Consider the following 13,978-nt stretch of genomic DNA (forward strand, 5'->3'; position numbering starts at 1 on the left):
ACTTTAACTTTAACTTTAACTTTAACTTTAACTTTAACTTTAACTTTAACTTTAACTTTAACTTTAACTTTAACTTTAACTTTAACTTTAACTTTAACTTTAACTTTAACTTTAACTTTAACTTTAACTTTAACTTTAACTTTAACTTTAACTTTAACTTTAACTTTAACTTTAACTTTAACTTTAACTTTAACTTTAACTTTAACTTTAACTTTAACTTTAACTTTAACTTTAACTTTAACTTTAACTTTAACTTTAACTTTAACTTTCGCTTTAACTTTAACATTCACTTTAACTTTAACTTTAACTTTAACTTTAACTTTAACTTTAACTTTAACTTTAACTTTAACTTTAACTTTAACTTTCGCTTTAACTTTAACATTCACTTTAACTTTAACTTTAACTTTAACTTTAACTTTAACTTTAACTTTAACTTTAACTTTAACTTTAACTTTAACTTTCTCTTTAACTTTAACATTCACTTTAACTTTAACTTTAACTTTAACTTTAATTTTAATTTTAACTTTAACTTTAACTTTAACTTTAACTTTAACTTTAACCTTAACTTTAACTTTAACTTTAACTTTAACTTTAACTTTAAATTTAACTTTAACTTTAATTTAACTTTAACTTTAACTTTAATTTTAACTTTAACTTTAACTTTAACTTTAACTTTAACTTTAACTTTAGCCTTAACTTTAACTTTAACTTTAACCTTAACTTCAACTTTAACTTAAACTTAAACTTAAACTTAAACTTAAACTTTAACTTCAACTTTAGCTTTAACTTTAACTTTATTTTTAACTTTAACTTTCGCTTTAACTTTAACATTCACTTTAACTTTAATTTTAACTTTAACTTTAACTTTAACTTTAACTTTAACTTTAACTTTAACTTTATCTTTAACTTCAACTTTAACTTTAACTTTAACTTTAATTTTAACTTTAACTTTAACTTTAACTTTAACTTTAACTTTAACTTTAACTTTAACTTTAACTTTAACTTTCACTTTCACTTTAACTTTAACTTTAACTATAACTTTAACTTTAACTTTAACTTTAACTTTAACTTTAACTTTAACTTTAACTTTAACTTTAACTTTAACTTTAACTTTAACTTTAACTTTAACTTTAACTTTAACTTTAACTTTAACTTTAACTTTAACTTTAACTTTAACTTTAACTTTAACTTTAACTTTAACTTTAACTTTAACTTTAACTTTAACTTTAACTTAAACTTAAACTTTAACTTTAACTTCAACTTTAGCTTTAACTTTAACTTTCTTTTTAGCTTTAACTTTCGCTTTAACTTTAACATTCACTTTAACTTTAACTTTAACTTTAACTTTAACTTTAACTTTAACTTTAACTTTAACTTTATTTTTAACTTTAACTTTAACTTTCGCTTTAACTTTAACATTCACTTTAACTTTAACTTTAACTTTAATTTTAACTTTAACTTTAACTTTAACTTTAACTTTAACTTTAACTTTCACTTTCACTTTAACTTTAACTTTATTCTTAACTTTAACTTTAAATTTAACTTACTCTTTAACTTTAACATTCACTTTAACTTTAACTTTAACTTTAATTTTAACTTTAACTTTAACTTTAACTGTAACTTTAACTTTAACTTTAACTTTAACTTTCACTTTAACTTTAACTTTATTTTTGACTTTAACTTTAACTTTAACTTTAACTTTAACTTTAACCTTAACTTTAACTTTAACTTTAACTTTAACTTTAACTTTAACTTTAACTTTAACTTTAACTTTAACTTTAACTTTAACTTTAACTTTAACTTTAACTTTAACTTTAACTTTAACTTTAACTTTAACTTTAACTTTAACTTTAACTTTAACTTTAACTTTAACTTTAACTTTAACTTTAACTTTAACTTTAACTTAAACTTAAACTTAAACTTAAACTTTAACTTCAACTTTAGCTTTAACTTTAACTTTATTTTTAACTTTAACTTTCGCTTTAACTTTAACATTCACTTTAACTTTAACTTTAACTTTAACTTTAACTTTAACTTTAACTTTAACTTTAAATTTAACTTTAACTTTAACTTTAACTTTAACTTTAACTTTAACTTTAGCTTTAGCTTTAACTTTAACTTTAACTTTAACTTTAACATTTTAATTTTAACTTTAACTTTAAGTTTAAATTTAACTTTAACTTTAACTTTAACTTTAACTTTTACTTTAACTTTAACTTCAACTTTAACTTTAACTTCAACTTTAACTTTAATTTTAACTTTAACTTTGACTTTACTTTAACTTTAACTTTAACTTTATATTTAACTTTAACTTTATTTTTAACTTTAACTTTAACTTTCGCTTTAACTTTAACATTCACTTTAACTTTAACTTTAACTTTAACTTTAACTTTAACTTTAACTTTAACTTTAACTTTAACTTTAACTTTAACTTTAACTTTAACTTTAGCTTTAACTTTAACATTCACTTTAAGTTTAACTTTAACTTTAACTTTAACTTTAACTTTAACTTTAACTTGAACTTTAACTTTAATTTCAACTTTAACTTTAACTTTAATTTTAACTTTAACTTTAACTTTAACTTTCACTTTAACTTTAACTTTATTTTTAACTTTAACTTTAACTTTCGCTTTAACTTTAACATTCACATTACCTTTAACTTTAATTTTAACTTTAACTTTAACTTTAACTTTAACTTTAACTTTAACTTTAACTTTAACTTTAACTTTAACTTTCACTTTAACTTTCACTTTCACTTTCCCTTTAACTTTAACTTTAACTTTATTCTTAACTTTAACTTTAACTTTAACTTTCTCTTTAACTTTAACATTCACTTTAACTTTAACTTTAACTTTAACTTTAACTATAACTTTAACATTCACTTTAACTTTAACTTTAACTTTAACTTTCGCTTTAACTTTAACATTCACTTTAACTTTAACTTTAACTTTACTTTAACTTTAACTTTAACTTTAACTTTAACTTTAACTTTAGCTTTAACTTTAACTTAAACTTTAACTGTAACTTTAACTTTAACTTTCACTTTTACTTTAACTTTATTTTTGACTTTAACTTTAACTTTAACTTTAACTTTAACTTTAACTTTCGCTTTAACTTTAACATACACTTTAACTTTAACTTTAACTTTAACTTTACCTTTAACTTTAGCTTTAACTTTAACTTTAACTGTAACTTTAACTTTAACTTTAACTTTAACTTTCACTTTAACTTTAACTTTATTTTTGACTTTAACTTTAACTTTAACTTTACTTTAACTTTAACTTTAACGTTAACTTTAACTTTAACTTTGACTTTAACTTTAACTTTAACTTTAACTTTAACTTTAACTTTAACTTTAACTTTAACTTTAACTTTAACTTTAACTTTAACTTTAACTTTAACTTTAACTTTATCTTTAACTTTAACTTTAACTTTATTTTTAACTTTAACTTTTGCTTTAACTTTAACATTCACTTTAACTTTAACTTTAACTTTAACTTTAACTTTAACTTTAACTTTAACTTTAACTTTAACTTAAACTTAAACTTAAACTTAAACTTAAACTTTAACTTAAACTTAAACTTTAACTTTAACTTTAACTTTAACTTTAGCTTTAACTTTAACTTTAACTTTAATTTTAACTTTAACTTTAACTTTACTTTAACTTTAACTTTAACTTTAACGTTAACGTTAACTTTAACTTTAACTTTAACTTTATATCAACATTCAAGTTGATATTTAAAAAATCTTTTATTTTGATTTTGTTTTTAAAAATTTATATTTTGTTTATTTTTGAGTTTAGATATTTTCTAACTAATTAGAATTTTCTTTTTTTGAAGTTATTCAAAATTTTAAGTTAACACGAAAACTCAATTAAAATTATTTTAAAAATTAAAGTAAAGAGTACAAAGTAGTTAACACTATATTTACTCCCCCTCCAAGAAAATGTGAAACAAACAAATTATTAATTAATATTAAAAGTAACCTTTTTTTGTTTTTTGTTGTTTAATGTATTTGTATTTAAATTAGTGTTAATAAGTATGTTTGCTGGTTTAAGTAAATCAATTGAAATATTTTTAATAGTATTTTTGTATTGAATTGTAAATGTTTTATTTTTCTTAGAGATAACTTTAAAAGGTCCTTCATAAGGTGATTCTAAATTAGATTTACGAAGAACTTTAACAAAAACATACTCACAATTTTCTAATTGTTTAGGAACGAAAAAATTTTCTTTATTATGATGAAACACTTTAGAACGAACAAGCGAAAAATATTCTCTTATTTTATGAAGAGCGCCATTAGAAAAATCATGTTCTTTATTACTATTTGAAATAATTAATTCACAGGTATTCTAAGTGTTTGGCCATAAACAAGTTCAGCAGATGAACATTTTAAATCTTCTTTAATAGAAGTTCGTAAACCAAGTAGAATGAATGGTAAAATGTCAGACCAATGAACCGAGTCGTTTGATGCTATAATTGCTGCTTTTAAAGTTCGATGAAATCTCTCTATCATGCCATTTGCTTGGGGATAGTAAGGAGATGTATGAATTTTATGAGAACTTAAAAGTTTAGTTAATTCCGTAAAAAATTTTGAGGTGAATTGTGAACCTTGATCTACTGTAATATTCAATGGTATACCAAATCGTGGTATATAATTTTGAATAAAAGTTTTTACTATAGTATTTGTTGAAATATCTTTAAGTGGATAAGCTTCAGGCCAACGTGAAAATCTGTCAATAATTGTTAAAATATAACAATTTCCATTTGAAACTGGAAGAGGTCCAACAATATCCATATGAATATGTTCAAAACGGCCTGATGGTATTTGAATTTTTTGGATAGGAGATTTAGTATGTCTTGAAATTTTGGATTTTTGACAATTGATGCAAGATGAAGTCCAATCGTTAATCTCTTTACGCATGTTAGGCCAATAATATTTATTTTGAATTAATTTTCTAGTTGTTCTTATACTTGGATGAGATAATGAGTGAATTTTGTCAAATATAATTCTTCTCATAGAATGTGGAACATAAGGTCGAAAAGGTTGTAGAGAAACATCACACCATATGTTTAAATTAATAATTGGAATATGAATTTCTTTTAAATTATTTTTAGAATTTGGATCAGAAATGGTTTTTTGTAAAAATGTATCAGTTTGCTGTTCTTTATATAAAGTTTCTAAATTTATATCTTGAGTTGAAATTGCATTTATTTCTGGAATACGGGAAAGTGTGTCGGCAACTATGTTGTCTTTTCCACGTATATATTGAATATCATTTGTAAATTGAGCAATATCTTCAAGATGACGTAGTTGACGAGGAGATCTATCTACTTTAGAATTTAGAACATGAATTAAAGGTTTATGATCAGTATAAATTGTAAAAGTTCTACCTTCAAGAAAATGTTTAAAATGTTTAATTGAATTATAAATTGCCAAAAGTTCACGATCAAATGTTGAATATTTAGTTTCTGTTGTAGTTAGTTTTCTTGAAAAATAAGCTAAGGGTTCTAGTATATTATTGCTAGTTTGTTGAAGAACTGCTCCAATAGCAACATTTGATGCATCTACTGCTAATGATAAAGTACCATTTTTGTCGAAATGTGTAAGTAAAGTATTTTTAGCAAAAAGTTTTTTAACATTTTCGAAAGCTGTTGTGGTTTCATTTGTCCAATTTAATTGTTTGAGTTTGTTTTTAATTGCATGTGTTAACATTTCATGCAGAGGACTAAGTTCTGTTGCTAACATTTTAATATATCTGTGATAGTAATTTATCATACCTAAAAATTTTTGTAATTTATTTATAGAAATTGGTTTTTCAAAATTTGTTATGATTTCAATTCTATCTAAAGATGGTTTAATACCTTCGCCTGAAATTTCGTAACTTAAAAAATTTAATTTATTTACACCGAGAGTACATTTTGAAGGTTTGATATTTAAATTATATTCTTCAAGTCTTTTGAAAACTGATTTTAAATGATTTATATGTTGATCTTCATTATCACTGGCAATAAGAATGTCATCAATGTATGTAAATACAAAATCGAAATCAGAAAATACTTCATTAATAAAGCGTTGGAAAGTTTGAGCACTGTTTCGTAAACCGAAAGGCATTCTTACGAATTCAAAAATTCCAAAAGGGGTAGTTATTGCAGTTTTATGAATGTCTTCTTCTGCCATTGGAATTTGGTGGTAAGCACGCACAAGATCAATTTTGGAAAAAAATTGTTTGTTTTTTAAATCAATTGTTAAATCGTGAATATGTGGTAAAGGATACCGATCTGGTGTAGTAATAAAATTAAGTCTTCGATAGTCTCCGCAAGGTCTCCAATCATTTGGTTCTTTTTTAGGAACGAGATGAAGTGGAGATGCAATAGGAGAATTTAAGGGTCTGCATATACCCGTTTTAACTAAAAATTCAAATTCAGCTTTAGCAATTTTAAGTTTGATTGGATCAAGACGTCTGGGTTTCGAAAATGGTAAAATACCTTTTGTTTCTATCCTGTGAACCGTATGGTGTTTAACTTTTTTAGTATAATCTGGTTCACAGGTAATAGACGGAAATTCATTAAGTAATTTTGAAAACTTATTTTCGACAATAGGAATTTTGAGTGAGAAAATATCAGAAAATCCAGAAGATCCAGCAACTTTAATTTTTGTAGTAGAATCCATTATTTCTTTATTTTTAATATTGACAATAATTCCGAATTTTTCTAAAAAGTTTACTCCTAAAATTGGTGTATCAATGTTCGCAATAATGAATGGAAATTCAAAATCTCTTCTTAAACCTAAATCAATTTTAAGTAGTTTTGTACCAAAAGTTTCAATTGAAGAACCGTTTGCTGCGGTCAAAGTAAGATCCGAATTTCTTTTATAAATTTTAAATTTAGAAAAAGGAATAACTGATACAACTGCGCCGGTATCGATAAGAAAATTAAGTTTATTGAATTTATCAAATATGAATAGGCGACGAGTAGGTTTAATAATAGTTCCATTATCCGTCACCGTCATAATGGATCGTTTCAGTTTAAATTTTGTTCGGAATTTGAATTATGATTTTGATTAAAATTGCATGGGGGTATACATTTGAGAGCGTTATTCTTAAATTTTTTGTGATACCAACAAATAGTTGTTTGTGAATTAAAATTACGATTGTTTGAAAAATTTCTTGATTCTGAAAAATTTCGAGATTTAGATCTATTTCTATCTTTAGATCTTGAACGGATTTGTAATTGATTAATATCATTAGAAATTTTATTTAAATTTTGATAAATAGTCGTAGTTAATTCAGTTAAATTTTTAACGCATTGTTCTAAAATATTATTATTTATACTTGAGACTACAGGAGATTTGGAAGAATGAGGTTTATTGATTAAATCAAAAAGTTTGTCAGCTAAAATAATAATTTCATCTCTGTTTTGATTATTATTGGAAGTCAAATGAATTTGTATTTCTTGTGGTAATTTACGAATCCACAATTTAAAGAGTAATTCTTGACTAACTATGGAGTCAGAACCTATAAGTGATTTCATAAATCTGAATAATTCAGATGGTGAACGATCACCAAGTTCAGTTTTTGAAAATAATTGTTCTAATCGTTTTTCTTCGCTAAGAGAAAATCTTTCACATAGAACTTTTTTGATTGTATCATATTTATTAAAAAGAGGAGGAGGGTTAATAACATCTAAAATTTTAGATATAGTATCTCGTTGAAGAGTAATTAGAACATTTTGAAATTTTAAATTGTCATCATTGATATTGTTAATTTCAAATTGTCCTTCAACAAGCAAAAACCAGGCATCAGGACAATCTTGCCAAAATTGTGGTAATTTAATAGATTTAGTAGAAGGAAAATTTGTAAAGTTATCTTGTGTTGAAGTATTTTGTGTTGTTTTAGAGATGTTGTTTTGTGTTGTATTAATGTTAGAATTTTGAGTTGTATTGTGAGTCATGATGTTATTTGTATGGTTGATATTTTGATTTTCTGAATTTGTAAAATTACGGGTTCGTATTGGTGAACGTAGAACCATATGAAAAAAAAAAAAAAATTAAATGAAAAATTTGAAAATTAGAAAATATTTAAGAATTTTTTTGGAAAGGGAGTTAACAATTTAAATAAAATATTTATTTTTATATAAAAAAAGTAGATTTAAATAATTTATATAAAATTGTTAAAATATAAAAATAATCTTAAAATAAATTTGAAAATCTAAAAGGTTTAAACTTATAAAATTTTAATTTATATTATATTTGCAAAATTTTTAATTTAATATTAAAATAAAAATTGTACTTACATAAAATTAAATTTAATAAAAAAATATTAAAATTAATAAATAGTTGATTGATGATTGTAAAAATTTTAAGCGAATTAATTGCGTTTTTTTGACGTGATAATCATTAAATACATCGTTGTTGATGTTTATGCAATGGTTTTGTTATGCAATGGCTTTGTTATGAAATGGCTTTGTAATTAGTGAAGAGGACAGGTTACGAATGATTCCAAAAAATGGCATACAATATGATTTGTTCGCTGAAAAGTTGACGTAGTGTATACTCAATTAAATAATTTATTATACACAAAGTTCACACAAAAATCTCTTTGTTATAAGAGAAAATACTTGGTCAACTTTTATAAATTTTCGTTTCGATGATATGTGCGTGGAATAAATGTCGTACGCACAGAATATTACATAAATAAATAAATGTGTATACATACACATACGAATAAGTGAATGTAGAAAAGTTAATTGCTTTTGATTATTTTCAATTTTTGTTCATAAATCTGGTAAAATTTGGGTTCCATTTTCGGATTATTATTAATTAATTTGTCGTAATCTGTATTTGGATTTAATATTTTTATTTATTTCTTTTATGATGTTGTTGTTAATAAGGTTTATTGTACATAAATAATAACTTAAAATATCTTGTAAATGTCTTAAATCATGTTCAGTTTTTCGTAGTACATTAGTGATTTTAAAATTTATTCCGTATTCCGTTAGTGGCAAGCATGTATAGTCACTGCCGTTGGAACAGAAAACACTGCAAATTCCACTGTTTTTTTTTTTTTTTGTAATGAAAATGTGTTGAAAAAATTCTACAGGCTTTTATATTTCTCTGCTGCAGTGTGCTTAAATCCTTTTCGTTCATTAACTTTTAAGATTTTTGCAATACATACATCGATTCCTTAAATTTTTTGGTATTGTTTTTGCACATCACATAAACATATAAAGTTCGTTGGTGGGATCGCCAATATATCAACATTCAAGTTGATATTTAAAAAATCTTTTATTTTGATTTTGTTTTTAAAAATTTATATTTTGTTTATTTTTGAGTTTAGATATTTTCTAACTAATTAGAATTTTCTTTTTTTGAAGTTATTCAAAATTTTAAGTTAACACGAAAACTCAATTAAAATTATTTTAAAAATTAAAGTAAAGAGTACAAAGTAGTTAACACTATAAACTTTAACTTTAACTTTAACTTTAACTTTAATTTTAACTTTAACTTTAACTTTAACTTTAACTTTAACTTTAACTTAAACTTAAACTTTAACTTTAACTTCAAGTTTAGCTTTAACTTTAACTTTATTTTTAACTTTAACTTTCGCTTTAACTTTAACATTCACTTTAATTTTAACTTTAACTTAAACTTAAACTTAAACTTAAACTTAGACTTTAACTTTAACTTTAACTTTAGCTTTAACTTTAACTTTAACTTTAATTTTAACTTTAGCTTTAACTTTAACTTTAACTTTAATTTTAACTTTAACTTTAACTTTAACTTTAACTTTAACTTTAACTTTAACTTTAACTTTAACTTTAACTTCAACTTTAACTTTAACTTTAATTTTAACTTTAACTTTAACTTTAACTTTAACTTTACTTTAACTTTAACTTTAACTTTAACTTTAACTTTAAATTTAACTTTAACTTTAACTTTAACTTTAACTTTAACTTTAACTTTAACTTTAACTTTAACTTTAACTTTAACTTTAACTCTAACTTTAACTTTAACTTTAACTTTAACTTTATTTTTAACTTTAACTTTAACTTTACTTTAACTTTAACTTTAACTTTAACTTTATTTTTAACTTAAACTTTAACTTTACTTTAAATTTAACTTTAACTTTAACTTTAACTTTAACTTTAACTTTAACTTTAACTTTAACTTTAACTTTAACTTTAACTTTAACTTTAACTTTCGCTTTAACTTTAACATTCACTTTAACTTTAACTTTAACTTTAACTTTAACTTTAACTTTAACTTTAACTTTAACTTTAACTTTAACTTTAACTTTAACTTTAACTTTAACTTTAACTTTAACTTTAACTTTAACTTTAACTTTAACTTTAACTTTAGCTTCAACTTTAACTTTAACTTTCACTTTAACTTTCACTTTCACTTTAACTTTATTTTTAACTTTAACTTTCTCTTTAACTTTAACATTCACTTTAACTTTAACTTTAACTTTAATTTTAACTTTAACTTTAACTTTAACTTTAACTTTAACTTTAATTTTAACTTTAATTTAACTTTAACTTTAACCTTAACTTTAACTTTAACTTTAACTTCAACTTTAACTTTAACTTTAATTTTAACTTTAACTTTAACTTTAACTTTACTTTAACTTTAACTTTAACTTTAACTTTAACTTTAACTTTAACTTTAACTTTAACTTTAACTTTAACTTTAACTTTAACTTTAACTTTACTTTAACTTTAACTTTAACTTTAACTTTAACTTTCACTTTAACTTTAACTTTATTTTTGACTTTAACTTTAACTTTAACTTTAACTTTAACTTTCACTTTAACTTTAACTTTAACTTTAACTTTAACTTTCACTTTAACTTTAAATTTAACTTTAACTTTAACTTTAACTTTAACTTTAACTTTAACTTTAACTTTAAATTTAACTTTAACTTTAACTTTAACTTTAACTTTAACTTTAACTTTAACTTTAACTTTAACTTTAACTTTAACTTTAACTTTAACTTTAACTTTAACTTTAACTTTAACTTTAACTTTCGCTTTAACTTTAACATTCACTTTAACTTTAACTTTAACTTTAACTTTAACTTTAACTTTAACTTTAACTTTAACTTTAACTTTAACTTTAACTTTAGCTTCAACTTTAACTTTAACTTTCACTTTAACTTTCACTTTCACTTTCACTTTAACTTTATTTTTAACTTTAACTTTCTCTTTAACTTTAACATTCACTTTAACTTTAACTTTAACTTTAACTTTAATTTTAACTTTAACTTTAACTTTAACTTTAATTTTAACTTTAATTTAACTTTAACTTTAACCTTAACTTTAACTTTAACTTTAAATTTAACTTTAACTTTAATTTAACTTTAACTTTAACTTTAACTTTAATTTTAACTTTAACTTTAACTTTAACTTTAACTTTAACTTTAACTTTAGCTTTAACTTTAACTTTAACTTTAACTTTAACTTTAACTTTAACTTTAACCTTAACTTCAACTTTAACTTCAATTTTAACTTTAATTTTAACTTTAACTTTAACTTTAACTTTCACTTTAACTTTAACTTTAACTTTAACTTTAACTTTAACTTTAACTTTAACTTTAACTTTAACTTTAACTTTAACTTTAACTTTACTTTAACTTTAACTTCATTTTTAAATTTAACTTTCTCTTTAACTTTAACTTTAATTTTAACTTTAACTTTAATTTTAACTTTAACTTTAACTTTAATTTTAACTTTAACTTCAACTTTAACTTTAACTTTAACTTTAACTTTAATTTTAACTTTAACTTTAACTTTAACTTTAACTTTAACTTTAACTTTAACTTCAACTTTAACTTTAACTTTAACTTTAACTTTAATTTTAACTTTAACTTTAACTTTAACTTTAACTTTACTTTAACTTTAACTTTAACTTTAACTTTAACTTTAACTTTAACTTTAACTTTAACTTTACTTTAACTTTAACTTTAACTTCATTTTTAAATTTAACTTTCTCTTTAACTTTAACATTCAATTTAACTTTAACTTTAACTTAAACTTATACTTAAACTTAAACTTAGACTTTAACTTTAACTTTAACTTTAGCTTTAACTTTAACTTTAACTTTAATTTTAACTTTAGCTTTAACTTTAACTTTAACTTTAATTTTAACTTTAACTTTAACTTTAACTTTAACTTTAACTTTAACTTTAACTTTAACTTTAACTTTAACTTTAACTTTAACTTCAACTTTAACTTTAACTTTAATTTTAACTTTAACTTTAACTTTAACTTTAACTTTAACTTTAACTTCAACTTTAACTTTAACTTTAATTTTAACTTTAACTTTAACTTTAACTTTAACTTTAACTTCAACTTTAACTTTAACTTTAATTTTAACTTTAACTTTAACTTTAATTTTAACTTTAACTTTAACTTTAACTTTAACTTTAACTTTAACTTTAACTTTAACTTCAACTTTAACTTTAATTTTAACTTTAACTTTAACTTTAACTTTAATTTTAACTTTAACTTTAACTTTAACTTTAACTTTAATATCTTTAACTTCAACTTTAACTTTAACTTTAATTTTAACTTTAACTTTAACTTTAACTTTAACTTCAACGTTAACTTTAACTTTAATTTTAACTTTAAATTTAACTTTAACTTTAACTTTAACTTTAACTTTAACTTTACTTTAACTTTAACTTTAACTTTAATTTTAACTTTAACTTTAACTTTAACTTCATTTTTAAATTTAACTTTTTCTTTAACTTTAACATTCACTTTAACTTTAACTTTAATTTTAACTTTAACTTTAATTTTAACTTTAACTTTAACTTTAATTTTAACTTTAACTTTAACTTTAACTTTAACTTTAGCTTTAACTTTAACTTTAACTTTAACTTTAACTTTAACTTTAACTTTAACCTTAACTTCATTTTTAAATTTAACTTTCTCTTTAACTTTAACATTCACTTTAACTTTAACTTTAATTTTAACTTTAACTTTAATTTTAACTTTAACTTTAACTTTAACTTTAATTTTAACTTTAACTTTAACTTTAACTTTAACTTTAACTTTAGCTTTAACTTTAACTTTAATTTTAACTTTAATTTTAACTTTAACTTTAACTTTATTTTTGACTTTAATTTTAACTTTAACTTTAACTTCATTTTTAAATTTAACTTTCTCTTCAACTTTAACATTCTCTTTAACTTTAACTTTAATTTTAACTTTAACTTTAATTTTAACTTTAACTTTAACTTTAACTTTAATTTTAACTTTAACTTTAACTTTAACTTTAACTTTAACTTTAACTTTAGCTTTAACTTTAACTTTAACTTTAACTTTAACTTTAACTTTAAGTTTAACTTTAACCTTAACTTCAACTTTAACTTTAACTTTAACTTTAATTTTAACTTTAACTTTAACTTTAACTTTAACTTTAACTTTACCTTTAACTTTAACTTTAACTTTAACTTTAACTTTAACTTTAACTTTAACTTTAACTTCAACTTTAACTTTAACTTTAATTTTAACTTTAACTTTAATTTTAACTTTAACTTTAACTTTACTTTAACTTTAACTTTAAGTTTAACTTTAACTTTAACTTTAACTTTAACTTTACCCTAACTTTAACTTAAATTTTAACTTTAACTTTAACTTTACTTTAACTTTAACTTTACTTTAACTTTAACTTTAACTTTAACTTTAACTTTAACTTTAACTTTAACTTTAACTTTAACTTTAACTTTAACTTTAACTTTAACTTTAACTTTAACTTTAACTTTAACTTTAACTTTAACTTTACCTTTAACTTTAACTTTAACTTTAACTGTAACTTTAACTTTAACTTTAACTTTCACTTTAACTTTAACTTTATTTTTGACTTTAACTTTAAGTTTAACTTTAACTTTAGCTTTAACTTTAACTTTAACTTTCACTTTAACTTTCACTTTCACTTTCACTTTAACTTTATCTTTATTTTTAACTTTAACTTTA

This window comes from Eurosta solidaginis, unplaced genomic scaffold, assembly GCF_040869045.1.
Source record: "Eurosta solidaginis isolate ZX-2024a unplaced genomic scaffold, ASM4086904v1 ctg00001045.1, whole genome shotgun sequence".
Taxonomy (NCBI): Eukaryota; Metazoa; Arthropoda; class Insecta; order Diptera; family Tephritidae; genus Eurosta; species Eurosta solidaginis.